General features: G+C 41.1%; 1 protein-coding gene and 1 long non-coding RNA gene across 10 annotated transcripts in view; one reads left to right on the plus strand and one right to left on the minus strand.

Moving 5' to 3' along the window:
* ATP4A (ATPase H+/K+ transporting subunit alpha) overlaps nt 1–22,159 on the plus strand; it is a 120,184-nt gene that overhangs the window by 989 nt on the left and 97,036 nt on the right. The gene's annotated exons all lie outside the window — the stretch shown is intronic.
* On the minus strand, nt 451–12,024 carry LOC145515785 (uncharacterized). Its single transcript, XR_014061008.1, has 5 exons — nt 10,763–12,024; nt 10,415–10,560; nt 6,537–9,232; nt 6,019–6,096; nt 451–871 (listed from the first exon to the last, which is right to left on the minus strand). It is a non-coding gene; the product is annotated as an uncharacterized LOC145515785 (long non-coding RNA).

The raw sequence follows: 22,159 nt of genomic DNA on the forward strand, positions 1-22,159 counted from the left end.
AGGGACAGCTTTGGAAGAGATGGTGACAACAATGTTATCAACACACTCTATGGGTGTGAGGAGTCAAGGAGATGTCCAAGGGTCAGCTGAGTCTCTGCTCCAGGAACAAGGGGACTACAAGGTCTCCACTGAGATAGCAGATTTCAGGGAGAAGCTGAATTGAGCTTCAAATGCTTATGGGCTGAGATGCAGAAGAGGGTGCCTGGGGCTGATATAAAATCCAGATGGGCTTCCTGGAGGAAAGATTAGCAGCTTCTACTTCACCATTTTGATTTCTCAACAGTCTTGATTTCTCTCAAACATCTCCACCCTTCCTACTTTTGTGGGTTGTTTTGCTATTAAAAAAAGCAATTAGACAGCATGTTTGCCATGGGTCTCTGAGCCTTTCAAGGGGTGTTAGAAAGTATTGACTGTTAAAGGAATAAAGAGACATCACAGATTGGGAGAAAATATTTGCAAAACACATATCTGATTATTGACTTGTACCCAAAATATACAAAGAACTCTTAAAACTCAACCATGAGAAAATAATCCAGTTTAAAAATGGACAAAAATTATGAACAGATGTCTCACCAAAGACAATATACAGATAAATGCAAGTAAGTATATGAGAACTTGTTCAACGCGATGTCATCATGGAGTTGCAAATTGAAACAATAATGGAATACTTCTACATATTTACTAGAATGTCTAAAATCCAGAAGTGAGGCGGCTGACATTTAGCCAGTCATGCAGGTTGTCCCTGGCTGGCTGCTGGCACATCATGTTTGCACAGGGCAGCAGCCAGGTCAGCAATTGTTTCACCTTCTCCTGGCTCTTCCTTCAGCTTCTGCAACTCCTGGGCCATGTGTGTGTTTAGCTCCAGCTCCTCCTGTGGGCATTCATACCAATAAGTTCAGAGGCAAGTTTGTTACAGCTTGTGCTAGCTTTCCCCCATTTACATCTGTCTTCCCTTCCTAACAACTGCCTGCCCTCTGCACTTTGAGTGGCAGCATCAGACACTAAGACAATAATATTAGGGACTGCTTAATGTCTCCACCAATTGCATAGGGTCAAATCCCTGTCTGTCTGTCTGACTGTCTATCTGTCTACCTATCTGTCCCCCCTATTGGTTCAGTCTCTCTAATTGAACCCTGATATCAGGAGGAGACTGAGGCCAGGGCAGGGAACTAGGGCAGGGGATGGTAGAACTGAAGCATAGCGAGGGACTGGTGAGAGTGATGATAGGGCTAACGGGAGGGAACTGATTCTAAGATTAAGACCTTTCCAGAGAGGAAAGCAGTGTTCTCTTTGGGATAGTACCTGTTAAGAGTCCCTCCCTCTCACATCTGAGCTTTTATTCCTGCTCTGCCCCCTAACTCAATTACCCTTCTTTCTTATCTTCAAAGGCTACCTCCTCCTCATTCTTTAATTAATTAATTATTTTTACTTTTGGCTGTGCTGGGTCTTTGTTGCTTTGTGCAGGCTTTCTCTAGTTGCGGCAAGCAGGGGCTACTCTTTATTGTAGTGCACAGGCTCTAGAGTTAGTGGGCTCTGCAGTTGAGGTGTGTGGGCTCTAGAGCACTCAGGCTTCAATAGTTGTGATGCATGGGCCTAGTCTATCTGCAACTTGTGAAATCTTCCCAGACCAGGGATTGAACCCATGTCCCCTGCATTGGCAGGCAGACTAGGTGGACTTTTTAAGAAACTTAGGTATTTTAAAGCTCTGAAGAGTTGATGCTTTTGAACTGTGGTGTTGGAGAAGACTCTTGAGAGTCCCCTGGACAGCAAGGAGATCCAGCCAGTCCATCCTAAAGGAAATGAGTCCTGAATATTCATTGGAAGGACTGATGCTGAATCTGAAACTCCAATACTTTGGCCACCTGATACGAAGAACTGACTCATTGGAAAAGACCCTGATGCTGGGAAAGATTGAAGGTGGGAGGAGAAGGGGATGACAGAAGATGAGATGGTTGGATGGCATCACTGACTCAATGGACGTGAGTTTGAGTAAACTCTGAGAGTTGGTGATGGACAGGGAGGCCTGGAGTGCTGCAGTCCATGGGGTCACAGAGTCGGACACGACTGAGTGACTGAACTGAACTGACTGAACTGAACTAGATATTTTATGAAATTCCTAACAAATAGAATGACATGGATTTAACAAAAATAGAGTAACATTAAGCATGAAATGAGGTTTTGCTTTAAGTTAGTACAATAGCAAAATTTTAAGATTAGTGATGGTATCCAATTAGGTAAAACCACCTGTCACAATAAATCAAACAATAAACTTTTCTTCTCACCAAAAAGAAAGAAAATTGTCAGTTTCATTCTTTTGCATGTGCGTGTGTGCTAAGTCTCTTTAGTTGTGTCTGGTCTGACTCTTTGTGACCCTATGGACTGTATCCCCAGGCTCCTCTGCCCATGTGATTCTCCAGGCAAGAATACTGGAGTTAGTTGCCTTGCTTTCCTCTAGGGAATCTTCCTGACCCAGGGATTGAACCCGGGTCTCCTGCGGCCCCTGCATTGCAGAAGGATTCTTTACCAGTAGCACCACCAGGGAAGCCCATATTTTGCATGTAGCTGTCCCATTTTCCCATCATCATTATTGAAGAGACTATCTTTCCTCCATTTTATATTCTTGCCTACTTTGTTTTAAATTAATTGACCATATGAGAGTGGGTTTGTTTCTGGACTCTCTATTTTGTTCCATTGATAAGTGTCTATTTTTCTACCAGTACCATACTGTTTTGATTACTGTTGCTTTGTAGTAGTATAGTTTCAAGTCCAGGAGGATGATAGCTCCAGCTTTATTCTTCTTTCTCAAAATTTGTTTGGCTATTTGGAGTCTTTGGTGGTTTTATAAAAATTTTAGGATTATTTGTTTTAGTTCTGTGAAAACTGCCATTGGCATTTGGGCATTTGACAGGGATTGCATTGAATCTGTAGATTGCTTTTGATAGTAAGGACATTTTAAAGATATTGATTCTTCTGATCCATGAGCATGGTGTGCTTTTCTCATCTTCAATTTCTTTCCTTGGTATCTTGTAGTTTTCAGAGTACAATTTTTTTTCACCTCCTTGGTTAAATTTATTCCTAGGTATTTTATACTTTTTGAGGCCTTTGTAAATAGGATTTTTCCCTTAATTTCTCTGATAGTTCATTACTAGTGTATAGAAATGCGACAGATTTCTGAATCATATCGTAGTTCTATTATTAGTTTTTAAAGGAAACTTCACACTGTTTTTCATAATGGCTGCACTTATTTACATTCCCACCAACAATGTATGAAAGTTCCCTTTTCTCAATATTCTCTCCAACATTTGTTATTTGTACACTTTCTAATGATAGCCCTTCATACAGATGTGAAGTGATACCTCACTGTGGTTTTGATTTGCATTGCTTTAGTAATTAGTGACATTGAGCATCTTTTCACATGCCTTTTAGCCATCTTTTGTCTTCTTTGGAAAAATGTTTATTTAGGTCTTCTGCCTACTTTTTGATTCCATTTGGGATTTTTTTTGATGTTGAGTTGTATGAGATGTTTGTTTATTTTGGATATTAAGTGCTTATGATGAAGCATTAGTTCATCATTTGCAAGTATTTCCTCCCATTGTATAGGTTGTCTTGTTTTGTTGATGGCTTCTTTTGCTGTGCAAAAACTTTTAAGTTAAATTGGATCCATTATTTTATTTTTGCTTTTATTTCTTTTACCTCAGGAGACTGATCTAATAAAATATTGTTACACTTTATGTCAAAGACTGTGCCACCTATGTTCTCTTCTAGGAGTTTTATGGTTTCAGATCTTACATTTAGGTCTTTAAACCATTTTGAGTTTTTGTATATGTTGTGAGGGAATGCTCTAATCTTATTGTTTTACATGTAGTTGTCCAACTTTCCCAGCAGTACTTGTTGAAGAGACTGTCTTTTTTCCATTGCATATTCTACTAATTGACCATAGGTGTATGAGTTTATTTCTGGGCTCTCTATTCTGTTCCATTGATCTGTCTATTTTTTGTGACAGCAACATACTGTTTTGATTACTGTAGCTTTGTAATATAGTTTGAAGTCTGGAAAGGTTATACCATCAACTTTCCCCCCTCCCCTTGGGATCATTTTAGCAATTTGGGGTCTTTGGTGGTTACATATAAAATTTATTCTAGTTTGTAAAAACTATCATAGATATTTTGATAGGGATTGTATTAAATCTGTAGATTGCTTTGTGTAATATGACTATTTTAGTATTCTTCCAATCCGAGAGCATGGGATACCTTACTATTTCTGTGAATAACCTTCAGTTTCCTTCATCAGTATATTATAGTTTTCAGAGTACAGGTCTTTCATCTCCTTGGTTAAGTATATTTCTAGGTATTTTACTTTATTTTTTGATGTGATTTTGAATGGAATTTATTTTTTTTACCTTGGGTCTCTCTTTAACTGTTGCCATTTTAATTATGTCTTGGTGCAAATCTCTTTAAGCTCATCTTGTTTGGGACTCTCTATGATTCTCAGACCTAGATGTCTGTTTCCTTCCTCAGGCAAAGGTAGTTTTTGGCTCTTATTTCTTCAAATAAGTTTTTTTTGTCCCTTTCTGTCTGTTATCCTTCTGAAGTGAGGTGAAATGAAAGTTGCTCAGTCATGTCTGACTCTTTGTGAACCCATCGAGTGTAGCCTGCCAGGATCCTCTGTCCATGGAGTTCCCCAGGCAATGAATACTGGAGTGGATAGTCATTCCCTTCTCCAGGGGATCTTCCCAACCCAGGGATTGAACCCAGGTCTCCTGCATTGCAGGTGGATTCTTTATCATCTGAGCCACCAGGGAATGTTAATATGCTTGATACTGTCCCAGAGGTCCCTTAAAAATGTCCTCATTAAATTTTTTTCTTTTTTCTGTTCTGATTGGGTGATTTCCATTTTTCTATTGTCCAGATCACTTATCTGTTCTATATCATCTGGTTTGCTGTTAATTCCCTCTATTGTATCTCTTATTTCAGTTACTGTATCTTTCAGGTCTGTTTGGTTCTTTCTTATATTTTCTAACTCTTTGTTGAAGTTCTCACTGAGTTCATCCATTCTTCTCCTGAGTTCAGTGAGCATCTTTATGATCATTGCTTTTAACTCTTTATTAGATAAATTGGGCTTAGTTGCTCAGTTGTCTCTCTTTGTGACCCCATGGACTGTAGCCCTCCAGGCTCCTCTGTCCATGGGGATTCTTCAGGCAAGAATACTGGAGTGGGTTTCCATGCCCTCCTCCAGGGGATCTTCCCAACCCAGGGCTTGAACCCAGGTCTCCCACATTGCAGACAGATTCTTTACAGTCTGAGCCCAAGGAAGCCCACTGGATAAATTACTTATTTCCATTTCATTAGGGATTTTTTCCCCCTAGAGTCTTTTTTTTTTTTTGGTCTTTTCATTTTGTTTGACTTTCTGTGTTTGTTTCTGTTAGTTAGATGAACCAGCACCTCTTTCAGTCTGGAAAAAGCAGCCTTGTGTGGGAGCATCCTTGGTGTAGACTGCCTGTACCTGGTGGCTTTGGCAGGCCTACTGGAGAACTGGGCAGGGGCTGGGGTTAGTCCCAGGACACTCTGCTGGTGTCCTTGGTAGATACCTAAAAGCTATTGTGGAGCCAGAGGAAACCCTAGAGCATGTTGTGCCAAGGCCTCTTTGGTGGACAGCTGGAGCTGGAGCACACATGGACTGGGAAGTCTAGGGATGTGTCATGCTGTAGGAGCCTTGGCAGGCAGCTGGAGCTGGAGCAGGCACAGGCTGTGGGGATTCCTAGGGGATCAAACAATGCCGCTTGCTGGAACCTTCAGTCCAGCAAGAGACTCTCTCCAACTGGAAAGAGTTCCAGTAGGTCCCTACCCATTTGGCACATACTCTAAGGTTAGTGAGTGGGATTTAAATGCAATAATATGCATAAGTTCCTTGAATTGTGATTGACACAGTTGACTGGTCAGTAGCTACAGTGGTGATGATAGTGATGATGATGGTCCTGATAAGCAAGACCCAGTTTCCTGCTTCCCCACTTCTTAGTACTTGCTTTTTCCTCGGCCCCTCCTTCATCCTGAGAGCCCCAGGCTTTTTCATGTGGTTGTAGAATGACTTTCCCTGCTCCTGCGAGGTGAGAGAGAAAGATGTGGTTAGAGGCTAATTTGGAAGAGGTGCTCTGCTTCCTTCCATAAGCTCTGCGTGTGTGCTAAGTCACTTCAGTTATGTCCAACTCTTTGCAACCCTGTGGATGGTAGCCCACCAGACTCCTCTGTCCATGGGATTCTCCAGGCAAGAACACTGGGAGTGGGCTGCCACGTCCTCCTCCAGGGGATCTTCCCTGACCCAGGGATCGAACTCGAGTCTCCTGTGGCCCCTGCATTGCAGGATGATTCTTTACCACAGAGCCACCGGGGAAGCCTTCCATAAGCTCAGAAGCCATTTATTTAAGTTTCATTGACTCAAGCAGGGTCATATGCCCACTGCTGAAGCAATCTCTGAGCCAGACTATGACTCCTCACACTCATAATGATTACTACCCCATACATCCCAGAGGTGTTTCTCACCTCCTTCTCCAGCTCAGATGAGGACAGCTCTCTCCTTCAAGCTTCTGAGGCCCCAAATCCCTCTTTTTCTCTTATACTCATGCATCAGTAATCCTATTTACCGTTCCTTTAAAATTCATCAAGGCTTTTCCTTTTCCACTTCCCTTACACTGCCCTGATATTCCATCACATCCCATCTAGACTTTCACAGCAGTCTGCTGCTGTTACGTTTCCCCCACAGTCAGCTCCCCTCCAAAGTCATGGAGAGCCTGTTAACACCTGAGTCAGCTCTTGTCACTCATCTGTTCGAAGGCTGTTGATGTTCCTCAGAGTAAAGTTAGCTCACTTCCTTCTTATTTTCTGTTACCTCTCTGATTTCTCCTTTAACCATTCCCTGTCTTGCCTTCTGCCCGTCAGCTACACCTGGCCTCCTTAATATATCTCAGAAATATCAGACATGCTTCTCCCTCCAGACCTTTGAACTAGCATTCCATCTCCCTGGGATAAGCTTCACTTAGATATCTGCCTAGTTTCCTCACTTAAGTCCTACAGGACCTAGATCAAAAGTCAGATCTGGGACTTCCCTGGTAGCCCAGGGGATAAGAATCCTCCTGCCAATGCAGAGGACACAGGTTCGATCCCTGGTCTGAGAAGATTCCACATGCCTTGGATCAACTAAGCCCATGTGCCACAACTACTGAGCCCACGCTCTAGAGCCTGTGCTCCACAGCAAGAGAAGCCACCACAGTGAGAAGCCTGAACACTGCAACCAGAGAGCAGTCCCTGCTCACTGCAACTGGAGGAAGCCCATGTGCAGCAATGAAGAGCCAGCACAGCCAAAAATAAATAAAAGTCAGATCTTCATTGGAGCATTACCTGCCTCCCTATTTAAAATGACAGCCCCTCACTGTCATTTTGGTTGTCTTTTTGGTGATTGGTTACTTCCAATCACCCTTATTCTGCTTTATTTCTCCCCACAGTCCTCTTAATATTTCACTATTTACTATATTTATTACCTTTCACACCCCACAAGAACATGAGATCCATGAGGTAGGATTTTTTTGGTTTTCTTTGTTGTGTCCTGTGCCTGGTGCAACAATAGATGCACAATAAAAATTTGCTGAATGAAAGAAGAAATGAAAGAACAACTCGCAGCTCTGTGTGGGGGTGAGTCTGCCTTGCCCACTGGGCTGTGGGTTTCCTGAAAGCAGGGATGGGGTCTGTCTTGGTCACAGCTGTGTTTCCAGCATCACCCAGCACAGAGCCAGGCATGGAGGGGATTGGGAGGTCCTATAGGAGAGTGACTGTATGTGCAAAATATTCCTGTGAGCAGATCTGTGAGAACCAGTGTTGAGTTTCCTCTTCAGGAAAGGTGGAAATGGGGGATATCTTTGGGACTTTCATAAGCACCTACAAGGATTCTTAACAGGAGGAGGAGAGAGCCCCGCCTATTTTGGAGAGGGGGAGATGTGTGACATTACTTACTGCCACATTGGCCTCCTTTGTGTTCCTTGAATTGCCAAGCTCATTCCAGCTTACGGACCTTTATGCTTACTATTCCCACTCTGTGGGAACTCTGTTCTCACAGTTCTTGGAACAGCTCTCACACTTTGACTTCTGTATCTCAGCTCAAGGAACATCTTAGAAAGGTGTGCATTGGGTGTCCAGCCTGGCACTACATTTCCCAGAGGCCCTTGTGTCCAGTTGATGCCATGAAATTAGTTCTGTTGAATGGACTGAGAGCAAATGTGATAGTTGGTACTTTAGGGCCAAAGTTTTATTAAAAAATTTATACTGCTTTATTGAGGTATAAATAACAAAAATTGTAATGTGGTTTAAAATGTACAACATGGTGATTTGATATATGTGTCATTGTGAAATTATTACCACAACCAAGTTCGATAGCATCACCTCACAGAGTTACCTTTGTTTTTGTCTGTTTTTGGTGACAGTGCTTAAGACTTATTCTCTTAGCAAATTTTAAGTATACAATACAGTATTGTTTATCACAGTCACCTTGTTATATGTTAAATTCTCAGACCTTATTCATCTTATAACTGAAGGTCTTTACCCTTTTACCAGCCTGCCCTCATATGCCCCACCCCCAGACCCTGGCAACCACCATTCTACTTTCTGTTCTTATGAGTCTGAAAACAAATCTAAAAAAGATTCTACATATAAGTGATAGCATATAGTATTTGTTTTTCTCCACCTATTTCAGTTAGCATAATGCCATCAAGTTTCATTCATATTGTTGGAAATGGCAGGATTTCGTATTTCTCATGGCTTAATAATATTCTTTTGAATATAGATATCAAATCCTCTTTATCCCTTAATCTGTTGATGGACACTTAAGTTGTTTCCATATCTTGGCTGTTATGAATATGCTGCACTGAATGTGGGAGTCCATCCAGATATCTCTTTTAGATAGTAATATTATTTCTTTTGGATATACCCTCAAAAGTGAGATTACTGATTCATATGGTAGTTCTATTTTAAAATTTTTGTGAAGCCTCCATCCTGATTTTCATAGTGGCTCTACAAACTTACTTTCCACCAACAGTGCACGTGTTCACTTTCAAGTCAAGGCTTTAAAGAAACATATGGGAGTTCTCCATTCTTATCTTCTGCCTGGACTCAAAGGATTCTGAGTCCTTAGGGGATGGTGGAATCACCACATGGAAGGATCCTGGGTCCCTTGCCCACCTTGGCAGGTTCTGTGAGTGAGAAATAAATTCCTATTTTGTGAACTATTAAATGGTGGGGTTTATCTGTTACAGCTGCTAGCATGACCCTAAACAATATACCTTCCAGACTTTTGCTGTCTATCCCAGTGCGTCTCAAACTATTTGTGATTGTGGAATAAGACCTGTATTTTAATATCTCCCAATCTGTCATGGACTGATCCTATGCCCTACACAATGAGACAAGTCTATTTCAAATACTTGGATGTCATAACAGGTCAAATTGCTATAAGTCTGAAAGCACCTACTGGCAATTTCTGCACATACCTTGTTGCAAACTATTAATAGTGGTAGACCAGTATTATCACTGCCATAGCTTATTACCCTGTTTTATTTTTCTCTGTGACATTCACCATTCCTTGTAATTATTTATTTCTATTTGTTTGTGGTTTTCTTCCCACTAGAATGTGGGGAAAACTTCCCAGATGTAAGCTCTGTGTAGTGATTCTCGTACCTAGTACAGTGCTTGGTACATCATAAGTGCTCAGAATATTCAACTTACTCAACAGAATAAGTACTTGTTGAATGATGAATAAGCCTCATACTTGGTGGTTAGAGGGGAGAGGAGGTAATCTACCTATTACAGAGGCTCTACAATCAAAATCCCAAATTCCAACAAGTTCACTGACAGTTGCTCACTCTCGAGTTTTCTGGTGGACCACAGCACCCAACATGACCTCTTACAACCCACTTCCCTAGGTTTTCGCCAGTAGAGACTGGACCCTCTATTCTGTTATTGTCTGGTGATATGACTGTCTTTCAGCCTGGTTTATAAGTTCACAGGAGGCACCAGTGGCACTTAAGTGGTGACTGCTCTGTCCCCAGAGTGTGGCAACACATTCAAAGCCCTTGGTCAACATAAATAGATTTATGACATGGATACATGAATATGGGCAGAGGAGAACAGTGTTCTACCCTGGCTCCCATGGTCCACATCTTGGCAGGGTCCCAGGATTGGTCTTGAGCTCTGTCCAGTGGCCCTCCTCCCCCATCAACCACCTCAAGCTGCCTCAGCTTGGCAATACTTGACCCACTAGACACTGAGGGGTAGGTGTCTCATTTGGCCCAAACGGATACTTAGAACCAAGGTAAGGAACAGTTTTGGATATATTTGGTGCTTTTTTTTTTTTTCTCATGAGATGGAGAGGAGGTTACCGAGAAAATAAGTCCATCATGCAGAAAATCAAGATGATGAGTATGATGACGCTTCCCATAACAATCCCCAGGACTGCAATGTAGAAGGTTTGGTGGGAGGTCTCGGCTGCCATGGCTCGATTATTCCATCTATTGCAGTGCCTTGTCTGATTGGAGGTGAGAAGTAGAATAGGAATAGATGGGCATAAAAAGATTCTTGTATGGGAGAGGGGTGAGCCATGGGACCATAGGAACACAGGGTGGGGACCGAAACCCAGAGGCAGGAAACAAGGAAGAATTTGAGTCAGTGTTAGGGCTAGGATGGAGAGTGTGAAAGAGGGCAAGGATTGGCATGACTCAGATTCCCACCTGGATGGAGAAGATCACTGCCACAATTCCTATGGGAAAACACAGGAAGAGGGCCAAAATGGACAGGCACATATAGTCTTTGGGGGGCTTGGCACGCAAAATCTCAAACGTCTGGGAGTAGGAAGTGAATTATGGCTCAGTATGGCTTCTGGGTTCTAACATCCCCTCTGACATCCTCCCTTTGACCTTCCTCGGTTCCTGTAAAGTCTTCACTGACACGCTTTAAAACTCTCATTGACTCCATTTACTTCCTACTGCATTCTCTCCAACCTCTCCCTATTCCCTTTAATACCTTCTCTGTCCTCTAGAACTGTCAGCCCCCCGACTCCATCCTCATCCCCTCTACCCTATAATCCCGCTCAGTTCTCTGTAAGGCTTTCCCCATCTCCTGTAAACTCCTCACCCTATTCTATAACTGCCTTTCAGATCCCTAAGCACGTCTCACTTGGTCCTTCCATTGTCCCCACAAAATCATTTACTGACTCCAAGGATTCTCATTTGGCCTCCCTGAAAACTCAGCTGACCCCCTAAGAGCATTTTGTTCTTATAAAACAAACCCTTATCATTCCCCAAGCAACCTTTTCTTTGTCTCTATTCACCACCCTACTAAGAAGACCCTCATTCAACACCTTAACACACTGACTTTTCATGTGTAAAACCTTCATTATCCTCCTGAAAATTCTCAACTTATAATAACTTCTAATGACCTTAATGGCTCTCTTCTTGCTCCATTTATAATATTCCTCACTTTGTCCCTATGAATCTGTCATGGTCCTACCTGTTATAACCCTTATTGTTCACCTATTAACTCCTCCCCACCCCACCCCCCGCCCCGCCCGCACCAATAACTTCTCACTTGGCTCCTTTAAGACCTTCTTTGAGCAACTGTAAACTCTTAAGTCCTCTCCTTGTCTATACATAGCCTCTTCTCTGTCCCCTTATAAAGACCTGCCGTGTCGCCCTCTAATGCCCTCTCGTTACGTCTGAAACCAGCTTCAAGACCCTGCGAACTTCCTGTACACTTATGACAGCAGCCTTCCCGTTCTCCTAGACCCGTGCCTCCCTCTAAATACTTAATACCCTCCCTTCCCCTTATGAAACACTTTCTGTCCTCTCATTCCCCTCAACCCATGCTGGCTTTCTTCCTCCCACCCTGTCCCCCCATAAATTCCCGCCCTGCCCCCTCAAACACCCCCATTAGGGCATCTGGATCTGGCTACATGGAGCCTCTCCCTGACTCCAACCCGCCAAGGATCGCCATGGAGACCACGCAGGCTCCGCCTCTTACCCTGTACCTTCTCCTATTGGCTGATTGGAAGTTGCGTGTTGGGATGGGGAAACCAATGCTGATTGGTCTCGTGGAGTGTGGGTCTGTCCTAAGCTCTCCTGTGATTGATCAATTCTGGGAGTTATTTTTACTGCAATTTAGTTTTTTTTTTATGTTCTTTTTATTTTGTTTAGAGTTATTTATCTGTATCGGATACAAGCCCTTAGTCAGATATGCGATTTGCAAATTATTATGTTTGGGTCTTTATCTTTTTATTTTTTGTCATTTGCAGAGCAAAAGTTTTTAATATTGATAGAGTATATATATATATATTTCTTTTAGGAACGTGCTTTGGTATCATGTTTAAGAACTCTTTGTCTAACCCAGTGTCAGAAATATTTTCTCCTATATTTTCTTCTGAATGTTTGATAGATTTACGTTACATATTTGATTGTTAATTTGGGATGTGTTATTTTCTAATATAATAAGCATCTGAGTATAATATGTTTATTTCTAAGCACTGCTTTAGCTGCATCCACATATTTTGATAAGGTCTATACTTCTTTTTTGGGGGGGCTGTTCCTGGTCTTCGTTGGTACCTGGGCTTTTCTCTAGTTGCAGGAGTGGGTGCTACACTGTAGTTGTGACATGCAGGCTGCTCATTGCAATGGCTTCTCTTATTGCGGAGCACTGGCTCTAGGGCACATGGGCTCAGTAGTTGCGACTCTCTGGCTTAGTTGCTCCTCACCATGTGGGATCTTCCAGGATCAGGGATGGAACCCATGTCTTCTGCATTAGTGTGGGGATTCTTTACCGCTGAGCCACCAGGCAAGCCCTATACTTCTTTTTTGATGTGTTAAATACATTTTCTAATTTCCCTTGATTCATGAGTTATTTTGACTTGCAAGATTTATTTACCAAGTGTTTGAAGATTTTCCTGTTAACTTTCAGTTATTTATTTCTGCATTACTTGTATTATGGTCAGCACATTAGTTTTCTGTTTCTATATGACAAATCAGCATACACTTAGTGGTTTAAAACAACAGCCATATATTGGCTCACAGTTCTGAGGATGAGAAATCCAGGAATGGTGTGCCTGAGTTCCCTGCTCAGGCTCTCACAAGGCTGATATCGGTGTGTCTGCTGAAATGTGGTCTCCTCTGCAGCTCTGGATACTCTTCCAAGCTCATGTGGTTGTGACCAAATTCATTTCCCTGTGGCTTGGGGACTGAGGCCATCCTCTTCCTTGCAGGTTAGCTGCCAGGATCTATTCTCAGCTTCTAAAGCACACCTGCATTTCTTGGCCTGTGGTCCTGTTCATCTTCAAAGCTGTGAACAGAGAATCTCCCTCCATCAAAATCACTCTCATGCTTTGTGTCTGACTTCTGTCTCTTACCTCTAGACCCACATTTAAATGCCTCATCATATGTTTAGGTTAGACCCATCCATATAATCTTCTTCTCTTAAGGTCAGCTGTACCATAAAATCACAGGAGTGATATCCCATCATAGTCACAATCTCAGAGATTTTACAGGATTGCACACCAGGGGCTGGAGTTCTTTTGTGGTTAGGGGGGCACATTAGAGTTTTGCATACCACAGTCAGATAATATAATTTTGTGTGATTTAAATTCTTTGAATTTGTTAAAGTTAGTTTTATGATCAAAGATATGGTCTATCTTTTTAAAAATTAAAAAAATTTTAAAACAATTTTAAAGGTTCATTTCCACTGACAGTTATTACAAAATGTTTTCTGTATTCCTCATGTTGCACAATACATCCTTGAGCCTGCTCAATAGTTTGCATTAATACCTGCCCTCATGACCTAATCACTTCCCAAAGGCTGTACATCTACGTAACATAACACTGGGGATTAGGCTTCAAACATGGGAATTTTGGGAAGACACGAACATTTTGATTTGTAGCAAATCATCTCAAATTAATGATGTCAGCTTCCACTTTGAGTATATGAAAAAAGGAGAGCAAATTACAATAAAACCAAGCAGAAGAGTCATTTTAACAAATGATGTTGGAAAAATTGGATATCCACGTGCAAAAGAATGAAGTACACCATACACCAAAATTAACTAAACTGGATCAAAGGCCTAAACATAAGATCTAAAACCACAAAATTTATAGAAAGAAACATCAGAGAAAGCTTAATGGTGCTGGATTTTGCAGTCATTTCTTGGGTATGACAACAAAAGAATAGACACAAAAGCAAAAATAGATAAAATGGACTACATTAAAAAAAAAAACTTGTATGTATCATAGAACATTAACAGTGAAAATGCAACCTATGATGGAATGGGAGGAAATATTTGCCAATCATATATCTGATAAGGGGCTAATATCCAGAATATATAAAGAACCCCTACTACTCATAAAAAGAAAATAATCGATTAAAAATGGGCAAAGGACTAGATATTTCTTCAAAGAAGATATGTAAAAGGCCAATAAGTATATGAAAATGTGCTCAACATCACCAGTCATTCCCTAATGCAAAATCAAAGCCATAATGATATATCTATCACCTCATATCCATTGGGATGGCTACTTTCAGAAAGCCCCAGAAAATAACAAATGAGGACAAGGTAGTGCAGAAATTGGAACCCCTATGCACTGTTGGTAGGGATGCAAAATGGCACAGCTGCTATGGACAACAGTATGGCAGTTCCTCAAAAACTAAAAAAAAATAAAAATTTTTTCACTCCTGGGTATATGTTCAAAAGAAATAATTAAAAATTATTTCACTTCTGGGTATATGTTCAAAAGAATTAAAAACACTCATGTTTTCAAAAGAATTTGCATACCCATGTTCATAACAACATAATTCACAATAGCTAAAAGGTGACAGCAACCCAAGTATACACTGATGGATGAATGGATAAACAAAATGTTGCATATATATATATATATATAAGCACGTATTTATAATACATGATAATATATGTGAGTGACTTGGGGTAAAGAATCTGCCTGCAATGCAGGAGCTGCCGGAGATGAGGGTTTGATCCCTGGGTGGGAAAGATCTGGAGCAGGGCATGGCAACTCACTCCAGTATTCTTGCCTGGAGAATCCCATGGACAAAAGAACCTGGCATGCTACAGTCCGTAGAGTCACAAAGAGTAAGACACGACTGAAGCAACTTAGCACACATGTATATACATACTTGTATGTTTATATTGGGCTTCCCTGGTGGCTCAGATGGTAAAGAATCTGCCTGCAATGCAGGAGACTAGGGTTCAATCCCTGGGTCAGGAAGATCTGGAGAAGGGAATGACTACCCACTCCAGTATTCTTGCCTGGAGAATTCCATGGACAGAAGAGCCTGGATATATATAAAATATATTTTATATGGATAAAAACATTTTTATGTATGTATATTATAAAAACATTTATATATATATATACACACACACACACACACACACACAAAATCCAGCTTTAAAAAGGTAAGGAATTCTGATAAGTGCTATAATATGGATGGACCTTAAGGACATTATGCTAAGTGAAGTAAGCTAGTTACAGGGAGCTCCCTGGATGTTCAGTGGTTAGAACTTGAACTAGTCCCTGATCAGTTAATTAAGATCCTGAAAGCCATGCAGTGCAGCCAAACAAGCAAAAAAACAAACAAAATAAGCTAGTTACAAAAAGGCAAATATTCTATGATTTTCATTTATAAAAAGAATCTAGAGTAGTCAAATGTGTAGAGACAGAAAGTAAAATGGTGATTTCTAGGGGCTGGTGGCAGGAAGAGAGTGGGAATTGTGTTTAATAGGTATAGAGATAAAGTTTTATAAGATGAAAACAGTTCTGGAGATTGGTTGAACAGCAATATGAAATGTACTGAACACCCCCAAACTGTACATTTAATATTTGTAAGGTGGTAAGTTTTGTGTTATATGTATTTTACCACAATTAAAGAATGCCATTTATATTGGTGTCAAAAATATTAAATAACTTGAGATGAATTTGACAAAAGATATGCCATATTTGTACATTGGAAACTACAAAACATTGCTGAGAGATTTAAAAGAAGACCTATGTAAAAGGGGAGATATACCATGCTCACAGATAGAAAGAAATAAAATATTGCTAAGATGTTGTGTGTGTGTGCTAAGTCGCTTCAGTTGTGTCCAACTCTTTGTGACTGTATAGACTGTAGCTTTCCTCTGTCCATGGGATTCTCCAGGCAGGAATACTGGAGTGGGTTGACATGCCCTCTTCCAGGTGATCTTCCTGACCCAGGGATCCAACCTGCGTCTCTTATGTCTCCTGCATTGACAAACAGATTCTTTATCATTAGCGCCGCCTGGGAAGCCCTGCTAAGATGTCAGTTCTCCTCAAATTTATCTATACAGTCTGTGCAATTTCAATGAAAATACTCACAGGCCTTTAAAATTTGTTTTAGAAGTTTATAAGATTCTTCATAAATTCAGACGTAAATAAAAAAGAACTGGAATAGCCAGAATGACTTTGAAAAAGAAGAACAGAATGGGAGAAGTCACACTCCTTGACTTCAAGTCCTACTATAAGGCATGGAAAATGAAAAAGTGTGGTATTAATCTCAAGATAGAGAAATGGATCAGTGGTAGGGTACAACCTATTTTTAGTTGAACTAGATCTTAACATATCTGAGCATTTGAATTTTTAAAAAATATGCAGAGGCAATTCAGTGGGGAAGGCCAATCTTTTCAACAAATGTCCCTGGAATAATTGGACATCTGTATGTGGTGTCCTTGGTGGTTCAGTGGTAAAAGAATCTGCCTTTAATGCAGGAGACTCAGGTTCAATCCCTGGGTTAGGGAGATTCCCTGGAAAAGGAGATAGCAACCCACTCCAGTATTCTTGCTTGGAAAATCCCATGGACAGAGGAGCCTGGCTGGCTACAATCCCTGGGGTCGCAAAGAGTTGGACATGACTCAGCACACACACATGCATGCATGCAGAAGAGTAAACTCAGATGCATACTTTGCATCTAATAAAAATGAACCCAGCATGGATCCTAGACTTAAATGTAAACTACAACCATAAAACTTCTAGAGGAGGATGTTAAGAGAAACCTTGGTTTAAGAAATCCTTGATTTCTTAGATTCAACAACAAAAATATGATCTGTAATAAAAGAGAAATTGACAAAATGGCCATTATCAAAGTTAAAATTTCCAATGTTCAAAAGACACTGTTGAGAGAAACAAAAAACAAGGTACAGGCTGGAAAATCTGACAGAGGACTTGATTCCAGAATGTATCATGAACTCTTGAAACTCAATAATAAGAAAAGAAACATGGACTTCCCTGCTGGTCCAGTGGTTAATACTTTGCACTCCCAATGCAGAGGAACCAGGTTGGGTCCCTGGTCAGGGAACTAAACTTGGTACAGCCAAATAAATAAATATTTTTTTTAAAAAAAAGAAAGGAAGCAATCCAATAAAAATGGGCAAGGGACTTCCCTGGTGGTCTAGTGAAGACTCTGTGCTTCCACTGCAGGGGGGCACAGGTTCCATGCCTGGTCAGGGAACTAAGATCCCGTATGCTACTTGTTGAGGCCAAAAAAAAAAAAAGCAAAGCATTTGACAAACACTTCACCAAGTATTGATGGTAAATAAGTAGTCAGAAAGATACTCAATAGTATTAGTCACTAGGAAAAGGCATGTTCAAATCACTGTGAGATATCATTATATAACTAGTAGAATGGCTAAAATGAAAAGACTAACCATACCATGGCAAAGATGTGGGGCAACTGGAACTCTCATGCATGGCTTATAGGAATGTAAAATAGTACAACCACTTTGGAAAAACACTTTGGCAATTTCTTAAAAGCTAAACATGTATCTAACATACGATCTAGCCATCCCACTCCTAGTTATTTATCTATAAGGAATGAAAGCATGTACCCACATACCCATACAAATACTTGTGTTTGAATGCTCACAGAGCTTTATTTGTATTAGGCAAAAACTGGTAACCATCATAGTGTCCACTAACAGGTTAACAGAAAAACAGACTGTGGCATAATCATATAATGAAGTAGTCAGCGATAAAAGGAATAAACTGTTGATAATGGAACAGCATTGATGAATATCAAAATAATTATGCTGACTGAAAGATATCAGAGAAAAGAAGGACACATACTTTGTGATTCCAGTTTTATGTGAATTCCATAAAATTCTAAAAGATACAGACTAATCTATAGCAACAGAAAACAGATCAGTAGTCACCTGGGGCGGAGAAGGCAGTGGCACCCCACTCCAGTGCTCTCACCTGGAAAATCCCATGGACGGAGGAGCCTGGTAGGCTGCAGTCCATGGGGTCGTGAAAAGTCGGACATGACTGAGCGACTTCACTTTCACTTTTCACTTTCATGCATTGGAGAAGGAGATGGCAACCCATTGCAGTATTCTTGCCTGGAGAATCCCAGGGATGGCAGAGCCTGGTGGGCTGCCGTCTATGGGGTCGCACAGAGTTGGACATGACTGAAGCGACTTAGCAGCAGCAGCAGTCACCTGGGGAGAGATGGAAGGGCAGGATGACAAAGTGGCTGGAGAAATAAGTTGGAGGTGATGAATATGTTCATTATCTTGATTGTGGTAATAGTTTCATGGGTGTATTACTTGTGTCAAAACTCATCACATTGTATTTTAAAATATCGTGTAGTCTTGTCAATTATACTTTGATAAAGCTCTGAAAGATTAAGTTAATAAAAGAGCAACAGAGTAAATTCTGTAAGTAAAAAAGAGATTAAAGGCAAAATAATTTTTTTCTTTAGGGTTTAAAAAACTAAATGGCATATGCACACTACCATATGTAAAATAGATAATCAACAAGGACTTACTGTATAGCATAGGCAACTGTACTCAATACTCTGTAATAACCTATATGAGGAAATAATCTGAAAAAGAATAGATATATGAATAACTAGATCACTTTGCTGTACCCCTGAAACTAACACAATATTGTGAATCAACTATATGCCAATGAAAAATAAAAAAAACAAATGCCTGGGAATTACATTTTGTGTTTATAAATCTGAATTTCCATGACCCCAGATTGTAAATGATCCATCCTATATTTTAAAAACACAGAATTGACTCAATATTTCAGGTAAATTTTAAGAACAGTGCAGCCAACTTCAAACCTGAGTAACTCTCAACCTTCTCAACCGACATGTGCCATGCCGTGCTAAGTCGATTCAGTCACGTCTGACTCTTTGTGACCCTAGGGACTGTAGCCTGCCAGGTATCTCTGTCCATATGATTCTCCAGGCAAGAATACTGGAGTGGGTTGCCCTGCCCTCCTCCTCAGCTGATGCAGATAAGAGCAATTCCAGCTGTAATTAGACACACTGAAAAGCACATGGACACTGTAAATGTGCCACAGAGAAGAGAACAACTTTGTTCATCTTGGCTTTTTTGTTTGTTTCGTGTTAACCAGCAGAAATCTTTTCTAACATAACATCAAGTCATGGACAGACAATACTCGAGGCTAGATAAAATCAAGCCAGTACAAGGTTTTGCACTCAATGTGGTAATCGCATACACTTCCATCTTGGGTTTTTATGAGATTGATTGGAAGTTGGTTAGATTCATACCAATGCACATTCTCCAACTGCCATTTTAATTCTTCCAGTTTTCATTCCTGTTGTTCAGTCTTCCAAACAAAAACTATCACAGGTATACTTGTTCCTCCAGACTAGAATTAAGGTGGCACATATAGGTAGTCCCCAGGCCTTAAATTCTCATTTTATCTAGGTACTTGGCCTCCTGGAATAGACTATTTTCCAGGTTCCCTGGGAGGTAGCCAGAGGCCTTGTGGCTAAATTCTGGCCAATGTGATGACAACAGAATAGATGTGTGTGTAAAATTTCCTGGAAGTGTCTTAAAATGGAGTAAGCATTTCATTTCCCCCCCACTCTTCCTCTTCCTACTGCCTGAGATGAAGATGAGTCTATCAGTCTTGGTCCAGGGCTATGACCACAACTGCAATAGAAAACGATCAAGAACAAGGTAATGAAAGTGCAGAGGGCAGAACAGGCATTGAAGCAGAGGGTGGTGGCAGAGCTGACTTGGGCTCAGATCACGTCTCCCTGGAGGGTGGCTCTCTGGGTCTGCAGTTGGGGGGAAGGGCATGGAGGAAGAAGCACATGGGGGTCAGTGACAGTGGTTGGCAGGGCTGCCATCTAGAGCTGTTTCGGTTTTGCACCCATTGCTCATGACCTGACCTGGCAGGGGAGTGCATGGGAGCTGCTTCAGTTGTCCAGGTGAATGGGCACCTCTTCTGACTCACACAAGGGCTCCCCAGAGGCTGGTGCTGGCCCTGAGGCTGGGACACAGTGGGTGTGGTGTACTAGGCATTTGGAGAGAGGTGAGGCAAAAGAAGATCAGTCCTGGGTGTTCATCGGAAGGGCTGATGTTGAAGCTGAAACTCCAATACTTTGGCCACCTGATGCAAAGAGCTGACTCATTGCAAAAGACCCTGATGCTGGGAAAGATTGAGGGCAGGAGGAGAAGGGGTCGACAGAGGATGAGATGGCTGGATGGCATCACCGACTCAATGGACATGGGTTTGGGTGGACTCAAGGAGTTGGTGATGGACAGGGAGGCCTGGCATGCTGCGGTTCATGGGGTCGCAAAGAGTCAGACACGACTGAGCGACTGAACTGAACTGAACTGAGGCAAGCCAGGATGCCTGCGATGAAAAGCTGACCGGGGCAGCAGAGGAACCTGGGTGATCCTCAGCCAGAGGCTGCCCTGAATTTTCAACGTCTGTGCAGCCTGTGTGTCCTTGGCTGCTGCTGGCTTCTCAGCCAGCATCTGGACATCCTGCAGTTGGGCTTCGTCTCAGGGTCTGGGAAGGTTCTGCGGATCTGTCTGGGGGCTTCATCTCAGAGGCCCCTACATCCAGTTGAGACCATAAGACTACTTCTGTACAAGACTGAGACAAAAGTGATTAAGAAAAAAGTGATGTGTGTTACTTTAAGACCAAAGCTTTATTTCAAAACCCTTCCCCTCCTTTATTGAGGTGTATGTGACAAAATTGTAATATATTTAAAATGTACAACATGGTGATTTGATATACATGTCTACAGTGAAATTTTTACCATACTGAAGTTAATTAACACATCCATCAGCTCACAGTTTCCTTTTTATTCAACTTTTTTTGAGGGGGTTGGGAGAACACTTAATAAATTATAAGTATACCAAATGGTATTGTTAGCTCCAGTTACTATATTATATATTAGCCCCTTAGACCTTATTTATCATATAACTGAAAGTTTGTACTTTTTTTTTTTTTTTACCAGCTTATCCTTTTTTTTTGGTTGGGGGACTGTGTGGCCTCACTTATGGGATCTTAGTTCCTTGACCAGGGATGGAACCTGTGGCCTCTGCAGTGAAAGCACTGAGTTCTAACCACTGGACCACCAGGGAATTCCCTGTCAGCCTATCTGTTTTTCCTCACCACCTTCCACCCTCTGGCAACCATTATTCTAATTTCTGTTCTAATGAGTTTGTTTTCTTCAAGATTCCACATGTAAGTGATATCATATAGTACTTGTCTTTGTCAGGCTTTTTTCATTTTTTATAATACCCTCAAGGTCTATCTGTTGTCTCAAATGGCAGGATTTCATATTTCTCACAGATTAAAAATTTTCCTTTGTATATAGATACCAAATCCTCTTTATTTCTTTTTTTTTTATAAATTTATTTATTTTAGTTGGGGGCTCCTCTTTATTTCTTAAGTTGATGATGAACACAGTTCATTTCCATGTCTTGTCTATTATGAATAATGCTGCAATGAATATGGGACTCCAGATATCTCTTTGAGATAGTGATTTTATTTCCTTTGGATGTATACTCAGAAGTGAGATTGCTACATCATATGTAGTTATAATTTTAATATTTGAGGACCTCCATCCTATTTTCTGGTCTTCCCTAGTGGCTCAATGGTAAAAAATCTGCCTGCAGTGTAGGAGACTTGAGTTCGATCCCTGGGTCAGGAAGATCCCCTGGAGAAGGAAATGGCAACCTACTCCAGTATTCTTGCCTGGGAAATCCCATGGACAGAGGAGCCTAATGGAGTACAGTCCTTGGGGTTTAAAAAGAGTTGGACACAACTTAGCGACTAAACACA

This window comes from Giraffa tippelskirchi, chromosome 7 (genome assembly GCF_054371585.1).
Source record: "Giraffa tippelskirchi isolate mGirTip1 chromosome 7, T2T-mGirTip1v1.2.pri, whole genome shotgun sequence".
Taxonomy (NCBI): Eukaryota; Metazoa; Chordata; class Mammalia; order Artiodactyla; family Giraffidae; genus Giraffa; species Giraffa tippelskirchi.